General features: G+C 40.9%; 1 protein-coding gene across 5 annotated transcripts in view; it reads right to left on the bottom strand.

Moving 5' to 3' along the window:
• LOC118741397 (box A-binding factor-like) overlaps positions 1–22,950 on the bottom strand; it is a 124,479-nt gene that overhangs the window by 28,368 nt on the left and 73,161 nt on the right. For 2 of the 5 annotated variants that reach the window (XM_036473353.1, XM_036473354.1), the window contains one exon: positions 19,265–19,291. The exons of the other annotated variants lie outside the window; for them this stretch is intronic. The gene's annotated coding sequence lies outside the window, so the exon portion shown is untranslated. The remainder of the gene's footprint in view (positions 1–19,264; positions 19,292–22,950) is intronic. 5 annotated transcript variants of the gene reach the window in all.

Here is a 22,950-nt window from a genome sequence, read left to right as displayed (position 1 = left end):
GGGGGGAGTGCTGCCATAGCGAATTAGTATCCGTTCGTAAGCGTCATTACTGCAGTTGTGAGATTCATTCATAAAGTGGATTACTTGTGGAAATTCTAAATCTTTATTTGCGTCAGTGTGCGTGTGTGCGTGGGCGTTGTGGAAAGCCAGCGATTTATAAAAAAGTGATTGAATTATTTATTTTATTTTTTCTCTTTTTGCTTGCACTATTTTGTGGAAATAAAGTAAACTATTTTAATTGCTTAATGGAAACTCGGTTGGAGAGCTTAAAATAAAATTTAATTTTAAATACAAAATTAAAACGAAATATTTTAAATAAATATTCTGTAGAAAACATGCAAGAACACACATTTGTAGGTGCGTATATGTACATTATAGGCAAGGTCATCGTGTGGGACTAAATAAATAAAAACTAAAATATATCTACAAATTTTAATTTTAAGATGAAACAACAAAGTTTTTATTACTAAAATTATTAAAAAAAAAATAAATCTTTAAGTTAAATCAACATTTAGTCTAATGGAATTAAAACTGAATACAAACAGAAAAATAAACAAATATATTAATAGTATTTTAGCACAAAAATGCTTTACGCTCATCCGAGAATGAAGACTACCCTAATAGCTGAGTTATGCATACTTGGCATTGCATGAGAGTTGTCACATAAGAAATTGGTTAAATGAGCCTTGTAAGCCCAGATGAAGTCTGCTGGGTTTTGATTTTTTTTGTATAAATGGCATAACAGTGAAAAGTATGCATAACTGAGCTATAACTTTTCTACAAAGTGTGATAAGAATATATGTATTTATTAGAGCTCTTATGAACTTGTCTCTCACACTTTAGCAATTCAGTTAAATCAGGAGACCTAAAAGTTCTCAAAACGGCAGAAAATTTCACTGCCTCTTCATTCAAAACCCGTGATGCTATGTATCGCTTTAGTCTTAAAGGTCCCTCTTCTCATAGAGCTGGGGGATAGCATGTCTCTGCATGAGTCAGGAATTAACATGCTACCCAGAAGAGGAGTATCTAAGAGAGTGATGTGTCAAACAGAAAACCATTTTCAGAGGGTCAAATAAAAAATGGGTGACTTTTTGAAGTATTTGAAGTGAATTTTTGTGATATCTTTGCAGCAGGTTCCATGGAAAAGGCTCCGCTCATTCCCGTTCAGTGTGAATACCCATACCTTCACATCGCTCCACTTAGCTGCGTTCAGCTAGGCACCTCTTCCTGTGTGAGCGTATCCTTACACAGTCTTGCAGACTCTTACATCAATATCACCACAGAAGTCTCGAGTCTAAGTTTCTTATACTTAATATCTCTTTTTTCGAACTTTCAACCCCCTTTTCTGAAGTCTCCAGAACATGTAACGAGGATTGGTAAGTTCAACGTTCCAACTTTGGAGCGATTTCCCTTGCCTGCTTGTTCTTAACACACATTCTTTCTCAAAAACCTATACTTTTCCCAGTCCGACTTTTGAACATTCCGACCATTGGCACTTGCTCTTCCAATGCCATCCATCCTTTCATGTGATCTGCCATAATTTTGTTCGTTAAAGTCATATCAATCACTTCGTGTCTTCTGTTGGTGACAAATTTGACTTCGATGACAGAATGAAGTCCAATAGCTTGTTCCCAGTCGGGATTCCTTTTGCGCTACCCAACGGAGTGTTTTGCAAGTTAGTGCCACAATCCACTAATAAGTCAGAACTTTTTGACTCGGCGAACTGATCGGCGTCCAAGAACTCCCTCGAAGGAGAGAGATATATAATCGTATGGCAGTTAAATCGATACTACAATGGCCTCGGCTCAACAACCGTCGGTGCAGTACATTTTATGCAATGACATCTTAAGAGGAGAACCCTCTAAGCATCGTTACCTCAAAAAATCCCTCCAAGTCCAGGAATGAGGAATATTTGGAGTTAGCATCACCAGAAAATAGACTTGTGCAACATCCTCTTTTGCAGGATGCGGGCAGTTGTGTCGAACATGCGAGCAAGTGCGATCTTTTCGGTATGCGACCTCCTTCCGTATGCTCGGACAGACTCCCAGCTGACAGTGCAAAAACGAATTAATCATAAACTTCCTCTCAAGCTTTCCCATTGTCTGTCCGGGCGCAGTATTGCAGGTACTCGCCTTCGCTTAAATAGCGGCCTACTTTTCCTACTGACTTCGTCGCCTCAGGTGCCTTGCAGTCACCTTTTCACCCGTTGGCGAATCACTAATCAGGGAGTCTGCTTACCCTCACTAATACTAGTGTCCGAGTTGAGGAACGCAAATGGTTTTATGTTAATTAAAGTGGTTTCTTCTTTTCTTTATAAATTTTTCAATTCTTCATAAAGAGCCTCTCGTATTGACGACGACGATTTGAAATTTTTAAAGTTGATATATGAATTTAAATTTTTTGACACAAACTTCCTCTTACTGCGCTTTCTGGATGATTCATTTGCTCAAGCGCCAAGCGACAGTCACGTAGCCCTTTAGCTATTAAAAAATAATAAATGAACACTTCCTAATGGCTTCTGAAAAATTCTTGAGCATTTTATGTGCCGGCAATTGAGATAAGCGGCAAATTTTATTGACGCCAACACGCGTCTAAAATCTACTTCAGACAATGAGACAGCAGCACCAGCGAGCTACCAGCAAAAATGCTTCGCATAAATATTAAAATTTTGAAATCCACTTATGAGTTTCGACTACAAATCAGAGTCAAAAAGATTTTAAAGTAAGGAGAAGACAGATAACTACACATCGCAATTAAGTAAGTGACTCATTAAAACGACAGAAAATGAGCTACAGCGCGACACTAAAGCGGTCCCAGCTTACATACTTACAACCTCTATATGACGACAATTGGGACGGTTGGTTGGCAGTCAAAGGACGTAAACAACAAATAACTCCCCGAAAAAAAAAAACACAAAAACATCTCATTCATAACTAAACGAACGAACGAACGAACGAACGAGCGGACGCAGAATGTTGCGCTGCGGAACGTGCACAAGTATCTTAAAAACTCATTTAAATCCACACTTTCACCCGGCAAATGGGCCGTTGAGTGAAAGAATGCCGACAGCACTTCAAAAATAAGCAGCACTGAAATGAAGAAACGAATTGTGAGAAAAAAAAACAGGAAAAACGTCGAGCAGCCATACACCAAAAGTAAGGTCAGAATAATAGAATAGCAAAACACATATCTGGCAAAAAAAAAAAACAACAAAACGCTCCTCTTAGATACGGTGTTGATGGCGTTGTATGGGCGCGCAGTGGCATAGCCAGTCATTGAGGCATTCATCCATCCATCCATCGAGCCATACAGCTATCCATCCATTCAGCTATCTATCGTCATCTATTCAAAAGCAAGCTGCCAAGCAAACATCGCCAGCAGAGTAGTAGACAGGCAGCAGGCAGCAGGCAGCAGGCCGCCAACCAGTCAACCCGATTCCAACCACTCAGCGCTACAGCTCCTCCATGCACACTCGGGGGCAGTCAGTCCGTCATCATTGTTGGCAGCAAAGAGCAAAGTCAGGCAGTCAGCCATGCCGTCCCGTCCCGTCGAATGCTTGCACAGAGTATGGGTTTGTGTGTATGAAATACTTGCACTGCCAGTGAAATAGATTGTGCGAACGATGACATTTGATGCCAAATTTTCAAGTGGGACAAACACTTGAAATGCGCTCGCAGTTAGATACACTCATACAAATAAGTGGAAATATTTATTGCACACACATATATGTATGTGTATGTGTGACTGGACAAAGACAGGCGGGACATGCACACAGAAATATTTCCTAAACATACACGCACTCTTACTTAAATACTTGTAAAAGTAATAACTGTCGCTGCCAGCCAACCAAATATTTAGTCAAACAGAAGAAGTACAGACAGGCAACTACATTTCTACTTCATAGACAATCAAAGTATTGCACAGATCAGACAAACATAAATGTGGAATGTGAAATTCCACTTTCATATTTGGACACACAGCCTGTCGAGGACCTAAAAAGTACTCGGCGCAAGTATTTGGTGCTGCTGTGCGTCAGAGCTAGCAGAGGTGGCCGGGGCGAGTAGGCAGTGTAGTGAGATGCGCGCGAAAATAGCCGAAAGACAGCCAGACAATCCTGCAGTTATGAAGATATATTAGAACAAATATGTACGCGTGCTGTCAAAGGGAGAAAATGGAAGCAGAAACAGAAGCAGAAGAAGAAGACGAAGTTGTGGCATCAGTGGAATGCAGACATGTCGCCGAAATGCCAGTGAAGGAAGGCATTATTCTTGCGGTTTGGCAGGCGATTGGCGAACCGCACAGCACAGTGTGTGGAATTTGATGCAATTCGTAGAACAATAGTGCCTTGCTTCCCTACCGAGAAAATTTAAAATTTTTATCGAAGCAAGGTTGGTGGGCATGATTGACTTAGGATCGGCAACGACTAACTCGTTATGCGTTAAAGAATGCCGAAGATCCCTACAAGCTCTACAGCTACACATAATCAATCTTTACTGGGTACCGGGACATTGTGGTGTCCCGGGAAATGAGGAAGCGGACGAATGTGCTAGGAAGGGATCTGAGATGGGGCTCGGGGAAGCGACCCAAATCGTAAAACCCCCCTGCGAGACTGACCAGGGCAGCTACCAACAGTAGGTGGGTAAACCTTCACACCGGCAGGGTATCGCGATCACTCTGGCCACGGCTCGATGAACGAAGAACATGGAGTCTATTAAGGCTTTCAAAGTCAAACGTCAGGCTTCTCACAGGAATACTAACGGGACACTGGACCATTGGCCATATGGCCGCCAGGTTCGGAGCCCCGCATAATGATTTCTGTAGAAGCTGCAGGGATGAGGAGGAGTTAGAATCCGTCCAGCACTTCCTTTGCGAGTGTCCAGCACTTCGAGGAAAACGCCTCAAGTTTCGTGGGGACACACTTCTTCGAGAATCTGGATATCTTGGGGAAAGCTCCTCTGGAAGGACTGCTAGGATTCGCCAGAAAATCAAAATGGTTCGAAGACATGTAGGAATAGGCTTGGGGTAACCCCCATGGGCATCACAATGGGCCTCTGCGGCCTCCGAGTAAACTCTTTTTCAGAGCTGCCCGTTTAACCTAACCTAACCTATCGAAGCAACTGGGGGTGGGAGTCTTCATAAGATTAAGCCCCAACAGACGTTCTAGGAAAGATCACGGAGTACTAAATCAGATGAAAGCGGGGTGGCCCGATAGTTTCACTGCCTATCTGGCGAAAAAGCGAAACCTTGAGTTCCTTGCCTGGAGGGTTGGATATTTATCTAGGAAATGGTGGATAGAATCCTCCTCTTTCTTATTCCGACAACTTCTTCAAAAGCGCAGGGTCCCGTAACGAAGCTGGTAAGAATTCATCTTGCGGGTTTGCTTAACTTTCAAAGCCCCCCCTCCCAGTTTTTTGTTAGGCCTCAGTCACAAAAATCTTGAGAATTCATAGTCTTATGGGTGGACCTATAGGCCATTGCAGTTGTGATATACTCGTAAATTATCTGGGCATATTACAAAAAGTTGGTTGTAGAGAGCTATTCTCCCACATTTCCGAGTTTTATTTAGACATTTCTTCGACCGTCTGATGTTCTCAGATGTTCAAATCCTTCACTGACATCCAATGCATTTCCTCTTTTACGGCAACTACCTTCGCTTGAAAGCAACTGTAGCGATTTGGGAATAAATTCACATGGCCCTATGAAGACTGAAGAAGAAAAAATTACGAAACTTTCTGGGTCTGCTGAAGGCAGATTGCAACATAGCGGTAAGAGATTGCTTAGGCGTTTGAAATTCAATAAAAAGGTATCCATATTCAATTTACAAAAACCGATGGGTCAGTTTGCAATAAGTAAATTATGACAACCCAAAGAACTGAGGGGAAAATGTGGCCTACGCCGAAATGTGATTGATGAAGACATACATACTTAATGCGATGGAGTGCGACAAATGGAAATTTTATCTGCTTACCACCACTGTTCCTCGGCGTCAAACCGAGACGGATGACTGTCGTCTGACGACCCATAACTACGTGGTACGTGTTGCGTTGCATTCTAACGTAGAGTCATCATCATCAGGCAGATATTCACTCGTATATCTTAATGGAGACGAATGTGCCACAGAATGACAGTAGTGGTGAAGGTGTCGGCGGAATTAGAATTTAAGTTGGCCGGAGTCAGTGTCGACGCTGACGACCCCATCCATGACGACTGTGTCGGCACAGCAATAATGCAAACAAACAAACAAACGGAAAATGGGAAATTAAAAAATATAAACGCTGCGAGCGAATAGAAAAACCCAAATGCCACCACGTTATTAGACTGTCACAACCACTGAAACTCAGACAAACACAAGCGAATGCAAATAAAAATTTTGAAATATTGAAAGTAGATACGCTCGAAAGAAAGTAAAAAAGTGAAGAATACCAAAAAAAAAAAGTTAAAACACAAATACAAATAATGGTAGTAGAAATATCAAACGACAAAGCAAATAACATGGCTAATGGAAAAAGGTTAGGGCAATATGAAAATGAAAAATGGTAAATATTGAAAAGGAGAAATTAAAACCGAAAAAAGAAGAAAAGTGGAATTCAAAATGGAAATGAAAAGAACAAAAAAAACGATATTTGGGTATTAGCAATTTTACGGATTTGTTGGAAGATTTTAAACATAAATTAAACATACCTACAAAAAACTGATAGGAGAAGCCTGCGGCGTTTGTGAAAAGCGGCGTCAATATGTATTGCATGTAAAAGCAATAACAACAAAGCGTAATCCCTAGAAATATTTCTCATACAAATATGGATATTTATTTAGATTGTTTTCTCTAAAAGAATGTTGTAATGGAAATTAGCCGCACAGGGAGATCGGATAGATACTTATGTACATACGTATGAAATAATTGATTAACAAGGGATAAATAATACCACTGGGCATATTCGAGCTCTCCAAAGATGGTGCTAAAAGCAGATAAAAATGTTAAATCAAACAAAAAAAAATTAAAAAAAAAAATAATGAAATCAAATAAATAGAAAAATGTTTATACCCGGGCGCACTTGTGCACAAGGGTATTATAACTTTGTTCACATAACAGTTGTTTGTAACAGCCAAAACGAATCGAGATATAGACAAATGTATACATAAATGATCAGAATGAAGAAAGAAATCGATTAAGCGCTGACTGTCCGTTCGTACGTCCGTCCGTCCGTCTGTGCACACGATAACTCGAGTAAGAATTGAGATATCTTAACGAAGCTTGGTATGTGTACTTCTTTTCAGCCGGCAATAACCACGCCTACCTCCCACATAACGGTAGTTTTCGGAAATAGAAAAACTGTATGGCTTTCTTCGATTTGCAATCACAACCGCAGTGTCGCGAGATTTATTAAAGTAGATATCACGTTCGGTGTGAATTTCTAGCAAAGTTTTATCAGTAAAGCAGTTGCCACAGTGTTGCAGGCCCTGCATCTGGGTAGCTGCTCCACCAATTTCCCAAATTTGGCATAGTTGTAGGCCTCGATACAACATACCAAACGGCTGAAAATTTTTAAAATCGGACCGTTAGGTGATAAAACTAGTTTAAAAACTTGCGCCGGGTATTTAATGTTCGCCTCCGCCCGAACTTAGACTTTTTTTCAGACTTTACATGTATTTGCCGGATGCTAGTGCATACAGGAATTAAAGAGAATTAGTGGACTGATAGACTGGACAAAACAAGACTAAATTTACCACTGCGAAACACGCCAAGCATCACTCTCCCTAAATTATATACGGGTAGCAAGCGCCAATGTCTTACAATGTGACGAAGGCACAGAGCTTAACTCGAGACCCAGCTAGTTTGGCTCTGCTTTTTTCTCCTCTCTAAAGGATGTTGCAAATGAAAGAACTAGCAAATTGTGGAATCCCGCTGGCAGGCTTTGCAGTTCGTTTCCGAGTGAACTACAACCCCTTTCAATATGAATTCAAAGTTACTTTGGTTGAAATTCTCTCGGAAGTGAATTGCAGAACCAGCCTGAACCAGGTCGTATGGAATAGTGGCTTATGTCGAAAGGCTAGCTTTCGTGTAATGCGGCATTCGCAGCATACGATTGCGGATGACTCACTGGCGCCGAGTCGTTGAAGAACTTTTGGCACATAAACGTGCAGAAATAGTTCCGATACTAGCAAGTCAATATTCGAAGCATAAGTTTTATTTGGTACAGCCTTTAGAATATCAGTCTACAACTCTTGTGGTGCCACCTTTCCGATAATAAAGTCCCTGGAAAGTGGACACCAATGGGGCTTCCATTTAAAAGGGGTTGCTTTGTGTGGCTTCTGAAGAATATTGGTCCAAAGAGGGATGCAAGTTAGGATAGTGGCTTGATCGCATAACCGTGCCTCCGAATGTGGCTTATATCCCTGTGGTTTGTTGATTCAAACTCTTGGTTCCCATGAGGCAGATTGCTCATCGTTTTCCAGGCCTTGACGTTAGTAAAAACAACTTGTGCAAAAAAAAAAAAATGTAAAACAAGTTTGAAAGGCATTTTATATATAGGATGGCCATCTCCACGCTTGCCAAAAGAGTTTTTTTTGCAAAAGTTAAATAAATAAATAAATAAATAAACGAAGTCACAGCAGAGCAGGCGAGAGAAAAATCTTGAAGCGTCTATGTGGGACTAGAACACTGATGGGAACTGCCTTGCCCGCGGGCAAAGCTCTTTTAAGCTTTCTATACATTGTATAGGCGCGTGCAGAGTAAAAGCTCTCTCTGCACATCGCTGGATTAGAAAAATTTTGCGTTCTCACTAGAACTTCCTTGAGACTTTGCATTTCTGAGAAGTTAACACAAAAACTTCGAATGGGGAATTCGTCTAACAAGCTTATTTGAGCTTTTATTAGAGCTGAGAGTTTCTTCGATAGTAATGGTTAGGTAAAAAATTATCACCTTTAACTAGAAAAGGTCCGAAAAAGGTAGACATGTACTTAGAAAATCAACACTGGCACACTGTTATGTAACGTCCACTGGTAATACCGCTTCTTAATCATCATTACTCATTATTAGCAATACAGTTAATAATTCCACATGGACAAATTCAAAAGTCGTCTGTATTCAAAATCACGATTTTCATTAGAGAGAACGACGAGCAGATAAGACTTACACATCAAGGATAACATTTTCAGCGGTGTTTATGATCGAATCGGGAGGCAACAGTGCTATGTGTTCTAACAGAGTTGACACGAGGCATTTCATCTTCCCTTTTCTAGATTTGTTGTGAAGGCTAGCCAAGCAAAGCCATCTTTGAAAATTCAGTACATATCTCAGCAAGCACTATTCTTATTGACTTAAAAGGCTTTTGACCAAATCTCAAAATGAATGAAATGAATGTTCCTTCCTTCACAGAAAAAACACGACGCTAATCAATTAGCTCACATCAATGATTGCTCGGCTTAAGTCTGAAAGTGAACCGAACCTCCCCATTTGTCGCAGGTATCTACGAATGCGGATGTGTTTTTGTATTTATTTAGATATGAGTGCATACATTTACATAGATACTAATTACTAGCCCACAGCAGTGTTGCCACAAGGCAGTAAGTAGTCACCTTTAGGTCACAAATTACTGCCGTGAAAATTAAAAGAAAACAACAGTAATGAATGGAAATGTGATAGGGGAGAGAGGCAAGGGTATCAATTTTCATATCTTTTCTTTATGTATTTTGAAAACTAACTCGAATGCAATAAAATTTGAAAAGGTGGAAACGTGGAAAACGTGCGTGCAACAAACAAAGCTGGCGGGAAGCGGGAAAGAAAAACAAAACAGCGGAATGAACATTTTAACAAATTTATTGCCAACAAACAAGCAACAAAATGCGATACGAATACAATAAAAAGCAACAACAAAAAGAAGCCAAAAGGCAAAGTGGCAACTAATGCGAACGCATTGAAAATTGAATGAACTCCAAGGACTGACAAAAGCAAATGAAAGAGGAAGAAGGCGAAGAAAAACACTACACAGACAATTTAACGACGACAGCACAAAGAAACAAAAAAAAAACATAAAGCAAAACGTGAAAAAAAATAAAATTAAATGTACAAATTCCAGGCGCTAAACTACAAAATTGTTGCTATTATTATTAACAATGTTTCACGTGTGTTTGTTGCCATCATCATCATCATTATTTTACCAGCTGTTGTTGTTGTTGTTGTTGTTGCTGTTGTTCGCACTAGTGCCGACTGAATTATGTGTGCGTGCTAAAAGATACTTTTCCCTGCAAAACAACAACAGCAACAACAACAAATATCAAAGGCGCATAGCAGCAAAGTGCCTGTCTAGCGAGTGGTGCAACAACAACAACAACACCAACCACTTCTAAATGACAGCCGACCCGGACGGACATTACAAACGTGAAAAAGTAAAGAAAATACATTACCATACACACAAGCGCACACACAAGCCGAGACAAACAGACAGCAGCAGTCCAATAGATAGCCCCTTTGCTCGGAGTGGAGCGAGCAAGCAAGCGAACGCATTTTATCGCCAACACCTTACACCCGTCGTCTCTGTGCATAGATTTCAGAAAAACTGCCGGCACTACTTCTTGCCCAGTGCGCTGTTGTTTTAGTTGTTGTTGCTGTTAACAGAGGCATTGTAATTCCGACGGCAAGTGATCCGCAAGCGTGTCAGGTAGTTAATGGCGTTGGTAGGTAAAAGGTGGCAGTCCAACAGGGCACAATCGTCCGGCAAACAAACGGCAACATTGCCATTTTTCCTTCCCATTTTTCAGTCTATTTTACATAGAAACAGAGGTATGTACTTCGAAGTTTTCTTTTCAGATCGAATTAGAAAGAGAAACGACCTTAAGCTGTCTGAGCAGTGGGCTATGGCTTACAGTACCACCTTAATGGATTCTATTAACCGGCATGGGGAAAGACGATTCTGTCTTCTAGGCCGAGGTTTACTCCATAGACCTTTTTCTGAAACAGTTTGCAGACAGTGGGAAAATAAAAACCAATTTAACCATTAACATGCCTTCAACTAGAGCAGAGGTTCGCAAAACTTTTTTTTTCTCGTAGACCCCTTTCAAAAATTTACTGGTTTCAGTGGACCCCCTGCTGATACATTTCTAAATATTCCCAAAGTTCGTAAAAAAATTAAATGTGAAAACTAGATCTAACAATGTAAATTTGCATCGCGGGTGAGTTTATAAAAATGATGTGATTACACACTTGTAGGTTTTAAAAAATAGAGCTCGTAAATACATCAAAATACTCTCTCGATCGGAAGACGGATATTGTTAAAGAGCACTGCGAGCGCTAGCGTTATTTACATTATCTTCACCATTAGCTCATCAAATGTTCGGCTCACTCAAGACTTTGCACGTGGAGTATATGTCAAATAGTTTATTTGTGTTAATGGCATCATTTTTATTTTTATCGCTCCGAGTTTTAAAGTGAGGGCTGGTCAATGCCTTAAGCGCAGCTTGGTTGTCACTGCAGTCACGTAAACTCCTTCCCCTCCACCAATGTATGTTCCACCACGTAGTCCATGGCTTTGAGTATTGCAATTACCTCAGCCTGGAAGACCGAAGCATATTCCCCTACAGAAAAGTGAAGCTTTGGAAGCAGATTCAGTTTTGGAGCCATCAGTGAAGATTCGACAATGTGTGGGTCCGGTCTCAGCGATGGACCCAAACCAGCATTCAGTCTCAGGGAACTCAACATCATAGAATCTCGTCAACAAAGGTAATGGTGGCGTACTATCCTGTAGCATTGAAAAGACAAAAGTGCTTAAATCTCTGCCGCCAGCAATCTTCGCCGCGCCCCACTTATTGTCACAACAGGCATCCGGTTCTTTTCAGACTGCAGGTGGCCTTTAAGGCTTCCCCACGTATGAAAATACAAAGTGACGGTAAGTGCAGCAGTGCGTCAAGATCGCTATACACCACTCAAAAAATATTGAGTTAAATAAAGAGGCTATCAAGCAACCATTGTGGTTCTTTACATCGAAACCAGATAAATTTTCGTGGACGCCCAGTTTCAAATTATGGACTCCCATATTTTGCTCACGTCATCGTGGACCCCCGTTGAGTCTTCCATGGGCCCACTTTGGGAATCACTGAACTAGAGCCAATATTAATAGGTTTGGAATCTTCTAATGGAATCTGATTTATCTAGGACGAACTCATAGAACACTCGTAACATACATCCATCACCCGAATTTGAATTAAAGGAAGCAAAAGAAAAGTATTCAAAACTGGTAAAAATGTTGATGTGAAATCTTTTGTCGCATGGTGTAGAAGTCATTGTTATAGTTTTTTTTTTAACATAATAAATAACGAAACAATTGTAGGAGTTTTTTCTCAGGTAATCCGGATACCCGTATAGTCCGAATTAAGCTGGTTTTAATTAATCCAGATTAGCCAACTTTTACTGAAATTCGGGCCTCTGAGGACCAGTTTTTCAGTGCACGGCCTTGGTTTAAACTCAATTTAAACGCCCGACCTTGCTGGCTTAAACTAAATCAGCCAATCAAATGTCAGCCAGCTGTTCAATTTAAACTCAGTTGACTTAATCTAAGTTTAAACTAGCACTGAAAAACTGGCCCTGAAGGCCCACGAAGCTTAACACAAAAAAGGGCAACTTGATATATAGTAAAATGAACGTAAGAAATGCCACTTTATACATTTTGTTGAGTTTCGCTTGGCCCAACTTGGCCGTAATTTTGAAAGCTTACAGAAAGTTCTAAATTTGATTCACTAATTTTTTTAAGTAAAACAGTTTTATTTTTAAGCAAATCGCACAACACGCACTTAAAAATTCTCAAGCAATAGCGATAATAAAATGAATATTCAAAGTGATATCGTTGATGAACGTCCTTTAGTTCGACGTATTTGTGTTTTATACAAATTAAAGGACCTACTCCTTGTCAGGACAAAACATCCCCAAACCATTTTGTTTCCGCTCCCATGCCTAATTGTCCTTTGGTTCGCTATTAACGAAGATTTAAACGGGTTTCCACAGTAGCAGTCATTTTTTTATTTCCGAAACTTTATGCAAAAGTTTCAAGATTCTCCCTTTGATAAGGATGGCCGAGAGTACTTCATATCCAGTGATTTAGAAGAATTTCGTCAATTTTCTTAGTTATGTAAGGTTTAAGCGTTAGGCTTTCTAGCTCGTTGGTTATCTGCGGTGGCAGAGAGGATGTAGATTGGTCGACCGAAGTCTTTCAGCTTTCTCACCCAAACGTTTTGTTAGTTTTCAAGTGCTTACCCCCCTTTTGAATTTGTTATGAAATCTCTTACAAGATTTACATAGTACCTCTGCCCTAAGAAAAAGTATTTCTGATCAGAGAATTCGCTCAATTTCCCCACGGGTTCACATTCCACTTTCGTCGCCCGTAGCACTGGAAATCCCAACGCCAGTGCTGGTGCAAATAGAACCAACTAATTTGTATGCTGGACACGCAAGGTATGCAACAACAACAACAACAAGTACAAACAAAAAGGCAAATGTGGAAAGAGGGGGGGGGGGGGGGGGAAAAGGGGGCGAAAATCGGACTAAAGCAACAACAACTCCACCAACAACAAACATCCAATGCCATCATCATCAGCGGCAACACTAATGATTCCGCAGCCCATCAGGGATCAGCGTTGAGACACACACATCCCAACAACAACAGCAGAAGAGGCAATAAATGAGGCAACAACAACAACAACGAGGAGAAAAACAAATGCAAACATACGACAAGAAAAATGAAAGGAAATTAAAGCAAAAAAAATACGACAAACCTTCAAGCGCGGCAGCAGGGCGGGCGGCAACAAGAGGGCTGGGTCTACTGAGAATAGAATCGAGAAGGTCGAAGCGTGCGACTGTCGGCTGCTTGCATAGCCGTTAGAAAGGGAAAACTTGTGAAGTGAAAAATTCAAGAAAAAATAAAAATAAAGTAAAGCCAAGCGAAGCCTGCCTGCTGCCCCATCTCTCACACGCACGCAATCACACACACACGCGCACATGCGAGAGCTCTTACACATATTCAGTTGGCAAGCAAGTTGTCGGACTGTTTTTTTTGTCTTCGCCACCTCCCCAACACCTTTTTTGTTGTTGTAACTTATGTTGATTTAAGCCACATGTTGTTGTTGTTGTTGTTGTTGTCGTCGTCTTTGTTGCTGCTGCATATTTTTAAAATACACACAACACTTTTGTCACATATGTATGTAGTACCCCAGCCCCGCCTGCTCGCCTCCCCCCCACGCTTAGTCCACCCGCCCGTGCATTTGTTCGTGTGTGTTTGTTGTTGTTGGTGTTGCCGTTTCGTGCCGACTTGTGCGTGCCAAGTGTGAATGTTATTAATTCTTTTTTAAGTCTTAACATTTTCGCTGCTGCTTCTACTTCTCCTTGAACATAAATATATATATTTTTATGCAAGCACACGTATGTATGTATGTGTGTGTGTATGTATGTAATAAGGTGCGTGTGTGTGTGTGTGCGCGTCAAAGCACTGCAACTTGCAACAGATGCAACAAAATGTGTGACAAAATGAAAATGAGGCATTGCAAGTGCGCGACAACAACAACAACAGCAACTGCCACCCCAACCCCAGCCCTTGGCGGCATTGCATAGCTCATTTGAAATTCAGAATGGGTGATTTAAATTCAAAAAACAAGAAACACCAAACAGCAAACGAATATCGGCGAGATCTCAATTTGTAGTGAGCTTTCAAATTAAGCAAAAAAAAAAACAAAACAAATTAAAAAGGGATTTTTTTTTAAGTAGAATGCAAATTCCCCGAAATCTTAACACCATTTCTATTTCTATTTTTAATTTGAATTTTATTTTTCCGATCGGAATTCTCATTGAAAATTGTAAAGGGTAGTGGAATAATGTTTTTTTGTGTGTAGATTTGTTTTTTTTGTAAAGCATAGGTTGCATACGGGCCTAAATACCACCGTGGAGCAAGTTTAGGTTTTTTGGGTACTTCTTCAACTGAATAATGCCCAATTGATAGTAGACAAACGTGATAATCCGAGACCCAATTTGAAGTGTTGTTTACTTAGAATTTCCTGTAAGATAAAGAGTTTGTGCTAAAAGGCGCTAATTTCAATCCACTGTAAAATAATTTTTGATGAGGTTGAGAGAAATATTTTCGGCGCTTGACTTCACTTTGTCTGTTAATCGGTAGATCTGTCTAAAAAAAAAATGTATTATTTACTGTCACCTAAAACGCATGATTTGATTCAAATTCAATACTTGACTTTTGGCAAGTTTTGATCGCTTGCTGGACCATGTGCGTCAACCAACGGAAAGGATTGTGGGGTTTCAAAGCCATTCGGAGTTAAGCAGGAAAAAGGAAGTTCTCTGAAACTCATTCCCTCTGTACGCGCCATGCCATCACAGGGCATTCTGGTGTTGCTTCCAAGATGTTCATACCAAGAAATAAGCTATCGTATTGGCTGCTAAGGGGACTACATTTGCCACTTCCTGCGTCGATTCACAGGGCTCGCTTAGTCACTAGCTTTGCAGAGATTGTTGAAGCTATCGGATCTCTTCGACTTTATTTGTGAAAGCAAGTGTTATGGAACCTCGGATCGACAGCACATATACGGAACTTCCAATGGGCAACCCAGAGAAAAAGTATGGAGACAAGCCAAACAAGTCCCACCATTCTTACCAAATCTTAGATGTAGTGGAGAGGATTTGCTATTTAGCAGAAATGTTGCTGAGATATGTGTGAAGCGAATCAAATGGATCCTAAATGTTCTTGCCAAAATATTCCAGAGAACGTTAATTAAGCATCAATAAAAGCTCAATTCATTCAATTTATAGTTGGAAGGCACCTTAACTCTATGTTTCTTTCTGTTTCTGATTTATAAACAGTTTACATTTAATTTTGCTATAAAAGTACTGAGTATCTCTTGTTCGCGGCGCAATCACTTCTTATTCCTGCTCATTTTCATTGCTGTACTTACTTATTTAGAGACTAGAGGCTGATTGCTGATGATGCAACGAGGCCACATCATATTTTACTGCAAATTGCCTTAACTGAGCATAACAGGCGCCATATTTTTATTTTTAAGGCCCAGCTTTTTTTTTGCTTTCTCGAAACTTATTACAAAACCTTTGGCGGCGACTTCTTTTATATATTTTTATTTTTCCTTGCGATGGCAAAACCTGAGGCGCAACGAAGTACATTTGTCCATTTTTTGTGTGTACATATGTATGTGTTTGTGTATGTATGAATTCATATAAGTAATACGCTGTGTAGGCACCGCAACGAACGAATTTTGTAAATGCTCAACTCAATCATTATGCTGGCCTTTCATTTGTTAAAGACGCCCCTGAGGTGAGTTAAGAGGTATTGGCGTTGTCGGCGGCAATTAAGGAAGTTATTAATTTCGTCACATTTCATGGCATTAGTACTGTTACTATACTGACAGTCGGTAATTCCTTATACAGTTCCTATGCATATTTATACAGTTATTTTTACAACACACGAAAGCCAGCGGCGGGAGATGCCGCGAAAGGTGCGAGGTTCAAATGCCACGAAGAGGAAGGTGGATGTGGGGGCGGCTTAGAAAGATTTATGCCTCTAACGTTGCAGAAAAACATCTAAATGACACACGCACAAATGTTCCATTTTTTTTTGCGATTTTATTGGTTTATTAGTTTATTATTTTTATGCGTCCCATTTCTGCATTATTTAGACTGTAATCCCAAGGAAGGAAAAAACAGCAAGTTGTAAAGCAATAAAAAAAAAACAATTGAAATGGCTAAAGCAAAAGATTGCTGCTTGCAAATTGTGGTTGCTCGAAAATGTGCGTGCGAATAAAAGCTGACAAGAAAATCGCTGTAAAGAATGCATAAAACGCAAATATGCTAAACAGCAAAACTAAATTGCAGGAAATTTTTGCCGTAGTGAAAAAGTAAACAACGCAAATGTGGCGAATAAGTAAGAAAAGGGGTGGATCCAAAATATGATTGGGGTCAGTTTGTGCAAAAAGTAGTAATATCAAGTGCAGTTACGGGCTACGGATTAATTAAGGAGCTGGTTGCGAACTGCCGTATATTTCCTTATTACAGAATACTAAACGTGTTGAGTAAAAAAAGTTAAATTACGTTTCGGTGGAGCTCTTTGAGGCACATCTGCCCAGGATGGAACCTAGGTGGTCAGTGACGCACGCCCTCTCTAACTGGGTATACCTTTTCAAGGGCACTTCCTCGCCAACTCGTCAGCCATGCAGTTTTCCGCAATGCCACTGTGTCCTGTGACTAATATAAAATAAAAATTTCAACACAGTTGAGGAGAACGCCGCTTGGCAGATGCTTACCTCCGTTATTGAGGTCACACTCTGGAGTAGTGGATTCAATTCTTCTTTAATGGTAGCTACTTCTACCAGAAAAACATTGGAGAACTCATGGCAGACTATCCCTCAATCTTCAATCCATTTGAGAGACCCAGGGATCCATGTAAATCGAAGCCCTCAATGAATGAGTGAGTGACCTATGTATATCACGATGTTCAGAAATAACCAGACATCGCCTCTTCTACATCTCCCCCAGCAGGTCGTTGACAACGACGGCGTTGCTCTGTTCACTATACGTTGAAGAAACGCCACCCCATTTAGGCGCGAAAGTTGTGTAGAAGAGCCCCGGCTTTGAGGAAGATCCGTATTACAAAATCTTTATGGATAGGGGTTTCCTCTACCTACTTTACATCGTCTCCACAGACGACCTCGAGTAATTCCGTTTCTCACATGAAGGCGAATCACTTGTTTGAGCGTTTTCAGAAGAAACGAAGACAGACTTATGGGCCTGAACTTCTTAGGTACAACACGAAAGCTTTTTCCGGTCTCATTTCCCATTTCCCTACCTCTTCTCTCAGGAAGGCGCAAGAAAGCGTCTATTAGGATGCCGGCCACCCTTTTATGGGTTCGCGGAAGGTCCTCGATGAAAAGCTCTTCGACCCTTTTTATTTGGGCCTTATAGACTCCCCGTCTAGCTTTACAAAGCGTTCAGCATTAAAACTACTCGTTTTCGTCATACTGACTTGACAAGCACTAAATAATCGTTTCGCCAAATGTCTCTTCGAACCACCTCCACTGCAGTCCAAACCACTAAACCGACCCATCTTATGGTAAATACTTTTTTGTAATGGCGCTGTGGCATGCAGAATAACTACGTATTTTGTCAGCTTCATCAAGAAAACATAAATACGAACAGCAATAACAGCAAAAAAAAACAAGAATAACGAAAACAAAAACCACACACAACACACGCGCACGAACGAGAAAGGAGTAGGCAAAAAATGACAAATGCCGGTAAGTAAACGGCACCGTGCGATGGGAATTACACACCTCAGAGGCGATGGCGGTGAGCTTAGTGAAGCCAAGGTGCTGTGGCATGGACTCCAGTGCCATGCACATACGGCTTAGTGCAGAGATATTTATGTATGTATGTAGCTATATGTATTTGTAAGCCAGTTCGTGGCGATTCTAAGTGGACTGCATGTGCCGTGGAGCACGCGTGTATCTAAGTGGGTTTAAAAATACCTAAACTAAACGCAAGGCGGCGGGAGTAGCGCCGCGCCGAGCCACATTGCACCTCCTACCTGGCGACGAGTGAGTGGTGAGTCAACTGCAGCAGCAAATGCAATGGAAAGGAAAGGAAAAAAGAGGCTACAAAAAACTTGCAACGCAGCTTTGGCAACACAGAGGCGTTGCTTCTTCACTGGAGCTGCATCGAGTGCCGTGCAGCTGAGCCGAGGCGAGCAGAGTTGTGTTGCATGCATCACTTCGAGTGGTTGCTTCTGCCGAAGCCCTGTGGTCTGCGTGGTTATTTTGTGTTGTTTTTTGTTGTTTTGTTTATTGCTTGTTGTTGTCGTTGTCTTTGCTACTGCCACTTTAGCTGCTCGCATAAATAGCGCATTTATTCGCCAACGTTGTGTTGTAATGTTGTCATAAACTAGTTTTCCCACATTTTATACACAACGTTCGTTCGCTCTTTTCGCACCCTTTCGCCTTTCGCGCTCTTCCTCTATAGCTCTGAGGCACATACATACTTGGGCGCTTCTTTCTTAAATTCACATACATACATACATACATACACCTCTCAAACATATGCACAGCTTGAATATAAAAACTTAAGTCCCGCAGCCGGTCTTTCACAGCCTTAGCTGCTCCACTTTAAGACCACTTTTAACTGCTCTGCTCTGCTCTGCTCCTTATTCCCAAATTTACTGCACTCGCACATTTTTTTAGGATATAAAACATAAATAAATTTCAGATATGTACATACCGTTAAGAAGTAAAGCCGAGGAATTGTCTGTAAAGAGAGAGAAAAAAGAAGAAGGTACATTAAAGCCGATGGATTTGAAGGCGAAAGAGCAGCTTTAAGCTGCCGCCGCAAAAAAACACTACTGAAAATTACTAAAATTGCAACAGTGAAAAAGTAGCGCATTTTTTCTCGACCGTTAATGGACACCACACCACTTCTGTTTAAATAACATTCGCTGGAATTTGTTAATTTTTGCAAAGCAAAGGCAAAAAAATATTTGGCGCACTCACTCAACGAAACGTAAAGCGAATGGAGTCTGTAAGCGGCGGTTTCGTTGTCGATGTTGTTTTGACTTACCGCAGACCGCAAACCGCAGCCAGTTAGCCAATATTGAGTCAGTTAAATTTTTCGTGGAAGGGTACGGTACCTTTGCGAAGGTGTTTGTTTGGGTGTATGCGTGTGTGTGTGTGTGTGTGTGTGTGTGTGTGTTTGCAAAGGACCTCACACAGCGGATATACCTTGCGGCATAAAATCAAAGGTAATTCTACTACTACCGTAAATATGGATTATTAATTTGCGAGCAAAACTAACAAAACAATATGGAATTTGGAATACAAACAAATGTTCCGATTGTTGGCAAAAAAAATTAATCTATGAAGTATCTAACACTGAAATATAACCTGTGGTTGTTGTGTTAGACTACTTTAATAAATAAAAAAAAAATAAAAAAAAATAAATACATAAACGGCAGACATTCCCATAATTCCCACACGGCTAATTTCATATAATGTGCGAGAATTAATTTGAAATTATTAAAAAGTAAAAATAATCATGGGAAAAATACTCAGTACGAAGAGGCTGACGCGTTAAAATTTCAGCCTTTGGTAAAAAAAAATGTCTGGTCTCAAGACCAAGCAAAATTTTCTAAGGAGTTTAATGGAGCGCGCAAAGTACCAAGAGAACTGCAAATATTCTACGTCTGTCAAGTTAGCACTACACTTTTCGAAATTGGAAAAGTTAGTGCTAACCTCACACCATACACCTAGTCGATAGAACTGAGATATTAAAAATTTTATAACGGCATTAATTGCAGCTAACGTCGAGCTTTCATTGGCTACAATAATATTGTGATCTCTAACAAACTATTTAAAGATGGTCATTTGTATACCTTTTGGTCTCCTTTCAGGGAAAGATGTGGGGGTCGTATATTTCCTAGTCAATCCGTCAGCACCCAAATAAGATCAATGATATTTAGTAAGAAACTCAGCGGTGTCTATTAGCGTGAATGTAAAGATTTCATAACTGTGTCAATGTCAGAAAAGAGGACGATTTGTTTTCGCTCCGAGGCTACGTGCTGCCTTTTGAATGACCAACACTTTGAAAATACATGTCTCCAGTCTCGGCAGAAACAAACTTCTTCTACTTCTCGCTTCAAATTTGCAGCCAACTGTATACAAGTTCATGACACCCGGTATCTGTTTAGGTCTGCAATCCAGCCCTTTTCTGTGGGTATCACTCACAACTTTGTTGTTCTCATCGACTGCTGCAATTAGAGGAGATAGTCGGCACTTTGTAAAAAGAACCAACAGAATCTTAGCCGGGTTTACCTTTACTACATACTGATGTTTTTGAACAGGTAACTAGGGAACCGAGAGAGGTTTGCATTAGATGGCATTTAGGTCTGAGGAAACTTACCCTGAGCCAGTATTGCAACATCGTCCGCATTCGCTATTACTTTGTGTTCATCCGCGATGGAAGATTTGCGGTGCTAACATCCCAGGTTAGGGTCCTGCGGGTGAACAGAGCTGATACCAATAGGGATTTATATCTTCGGAGAGCCCTCATGGCTAGGGTAATTGCGATCGGACTACTTACATTGTTAAAACTGTTCACTTTGTTCAGAAAAGGTTCTAAGGAGCATTCATTAACTTTAGAGAATCTGAGCTTTCGAAGTTGATAGGGAGTCTGATTTCGCGTTTTCGAAATTCTCTCCAATCTAAATCCGTCTAAATTATTATAAGAGGCTCTACAGCATTGGGCTATAGCAAAACTTAAGATAAATATGTATAATGAAAGGCTAAAGTGCAGAAGGATTTGTCTCCACCTTGTCTCCTTCGATAGAACAGAACCAAGTAACTAGAGGGAACTGGGTTTTGTTGTACTTTCTAAATAAGAGCTGCATATGTGAACGCATTTCCAGACCCTTGGATTGCCATAGCTTTTAAAGAAAATTGCACATACATACATACATAAATGTAAGTACTTTTATAAAACCATATCCTCATAAGAGCTGCGTATACACCTCCCTTATACCCGATAAACCGGTATGTTCGAGTACAACAACAAAAGATAACGTTAACGATAATAATCCAAATGTTAAAGAAAAATAAAGTCAATTCAAGAAAAAGATGAAACGAACTGTTTGCGGACAAATGCCTTGCCGTTCAGGCTTTCCTAACTAACCGGGCAAAGCATTGGACAGCATAGGCCAGTAACACTGCTAGAAAGACAAATGTACATATGTATGTATGTACATGCATATGTAGGTCCGTTTGTGTATTGTATGTTTGTAAAAGATTAAGGGAACGTGCAACTTGTGGTTGATGATACCGAGTGCAACAACAAATATGTATGATTTGTTACGCGATTACGAGACGATGCGGTAGAAACAACGGCAAAACGAAAAGCTCAGCAGCAAATAAAACAAAGTAAGTAAGACAATAAGAAAGGTAGGAAAGGCCGATTCACATGTGTACATACATATGTGTGTAGATATTTTTGTGAGCATATGAGTCCCACAAGTCAGCAAGGGGACCGATTGCAGCGATTCAATGGCAAGCGTAGTAGAGCCCAGGCACCAGACTGGAGTCGACTACGGTCCATTGGGAATAACTGCTGCAGCAGCCAAGTGCAACCAACAACAGCAATGTAGCAATAGTGACAGTCAAAGCCAAAGCGCCGGTCACAATTTAGTCTGCTACACGAATTTGTGCCGCTTTGCCCAGCTCCCCACCGCCTGCCGTTTGCCTTGCCCTGCTTCCAACATAAACTCCTCACTTGCAACTTTTGCTTCTGCTGTTGGTGCTGTTGTTGCTTTTGATGGTGCTGCCGTTGCTCCATACTCCACCATGCAGCAATCGCAGATCAGATTAGCAGACCGCAGCAAGCAAACTCGATTGACGGGGCTATTAACGTCCATCGTACATATGAAACAAGATATTTTTTCGAGCGCAGCATTACTGCAGCCACCTCAGTGCCAACAACAACCCGCCACCACCGCCTCTTTTCACCTCACCTGTGTGTGCCGTTGCAACGACGCTGTCCACACAGCAACTCCTCCAACCAAAGACGGCCACTTTAAAATATACAATCAAGTGAAGAAGAGGAGCCGTTATTGAGATGGGCTGGCGGGCGGGTGGCGATGCGTGATCGGTAAGAGGGGACTAAGCGAGGGAAGCCAAACTCGCAAACCCTCGAGGCAACGCAACGGCGACCAAGAACGACACATGCCGCTCTTCTTGCCGGTCGCAGCATTTCTCGGCATTCTTTCGTGTGAGTAATGTGTGGTTAATGCCGGTTCACGGCTCCAGGTGATCACAAAGCGGACGTACACACACACACACTCATGTATAGCATAAGCACAGTGTGCACAAAAAAAGGGTGGCCAGGTGCGAAGAAAATTGGTTGGAGCACACGTTGATTTGTAG

Source organism: Rhagoletis pomonella, unplaced genomic scaffold (assembly GCF_013731165.1).
Source record: "Rhagoletis pomonella isolate Grant_MI unplaced genomic scaffold, Rhpom_1.0 Rhpom_scaffold_00006, whole genome shotgun sequence".
NCBI classification, from domain to species: Eukaryota; Metazoa; Arthropoda; class Insecta; order Diptera; family Tephritidae; genus Rhagoletis; species Rhagoletis pomonella.
This window is presented reverse-complemented; position numbering and strand designations above follow the sequence as displayed.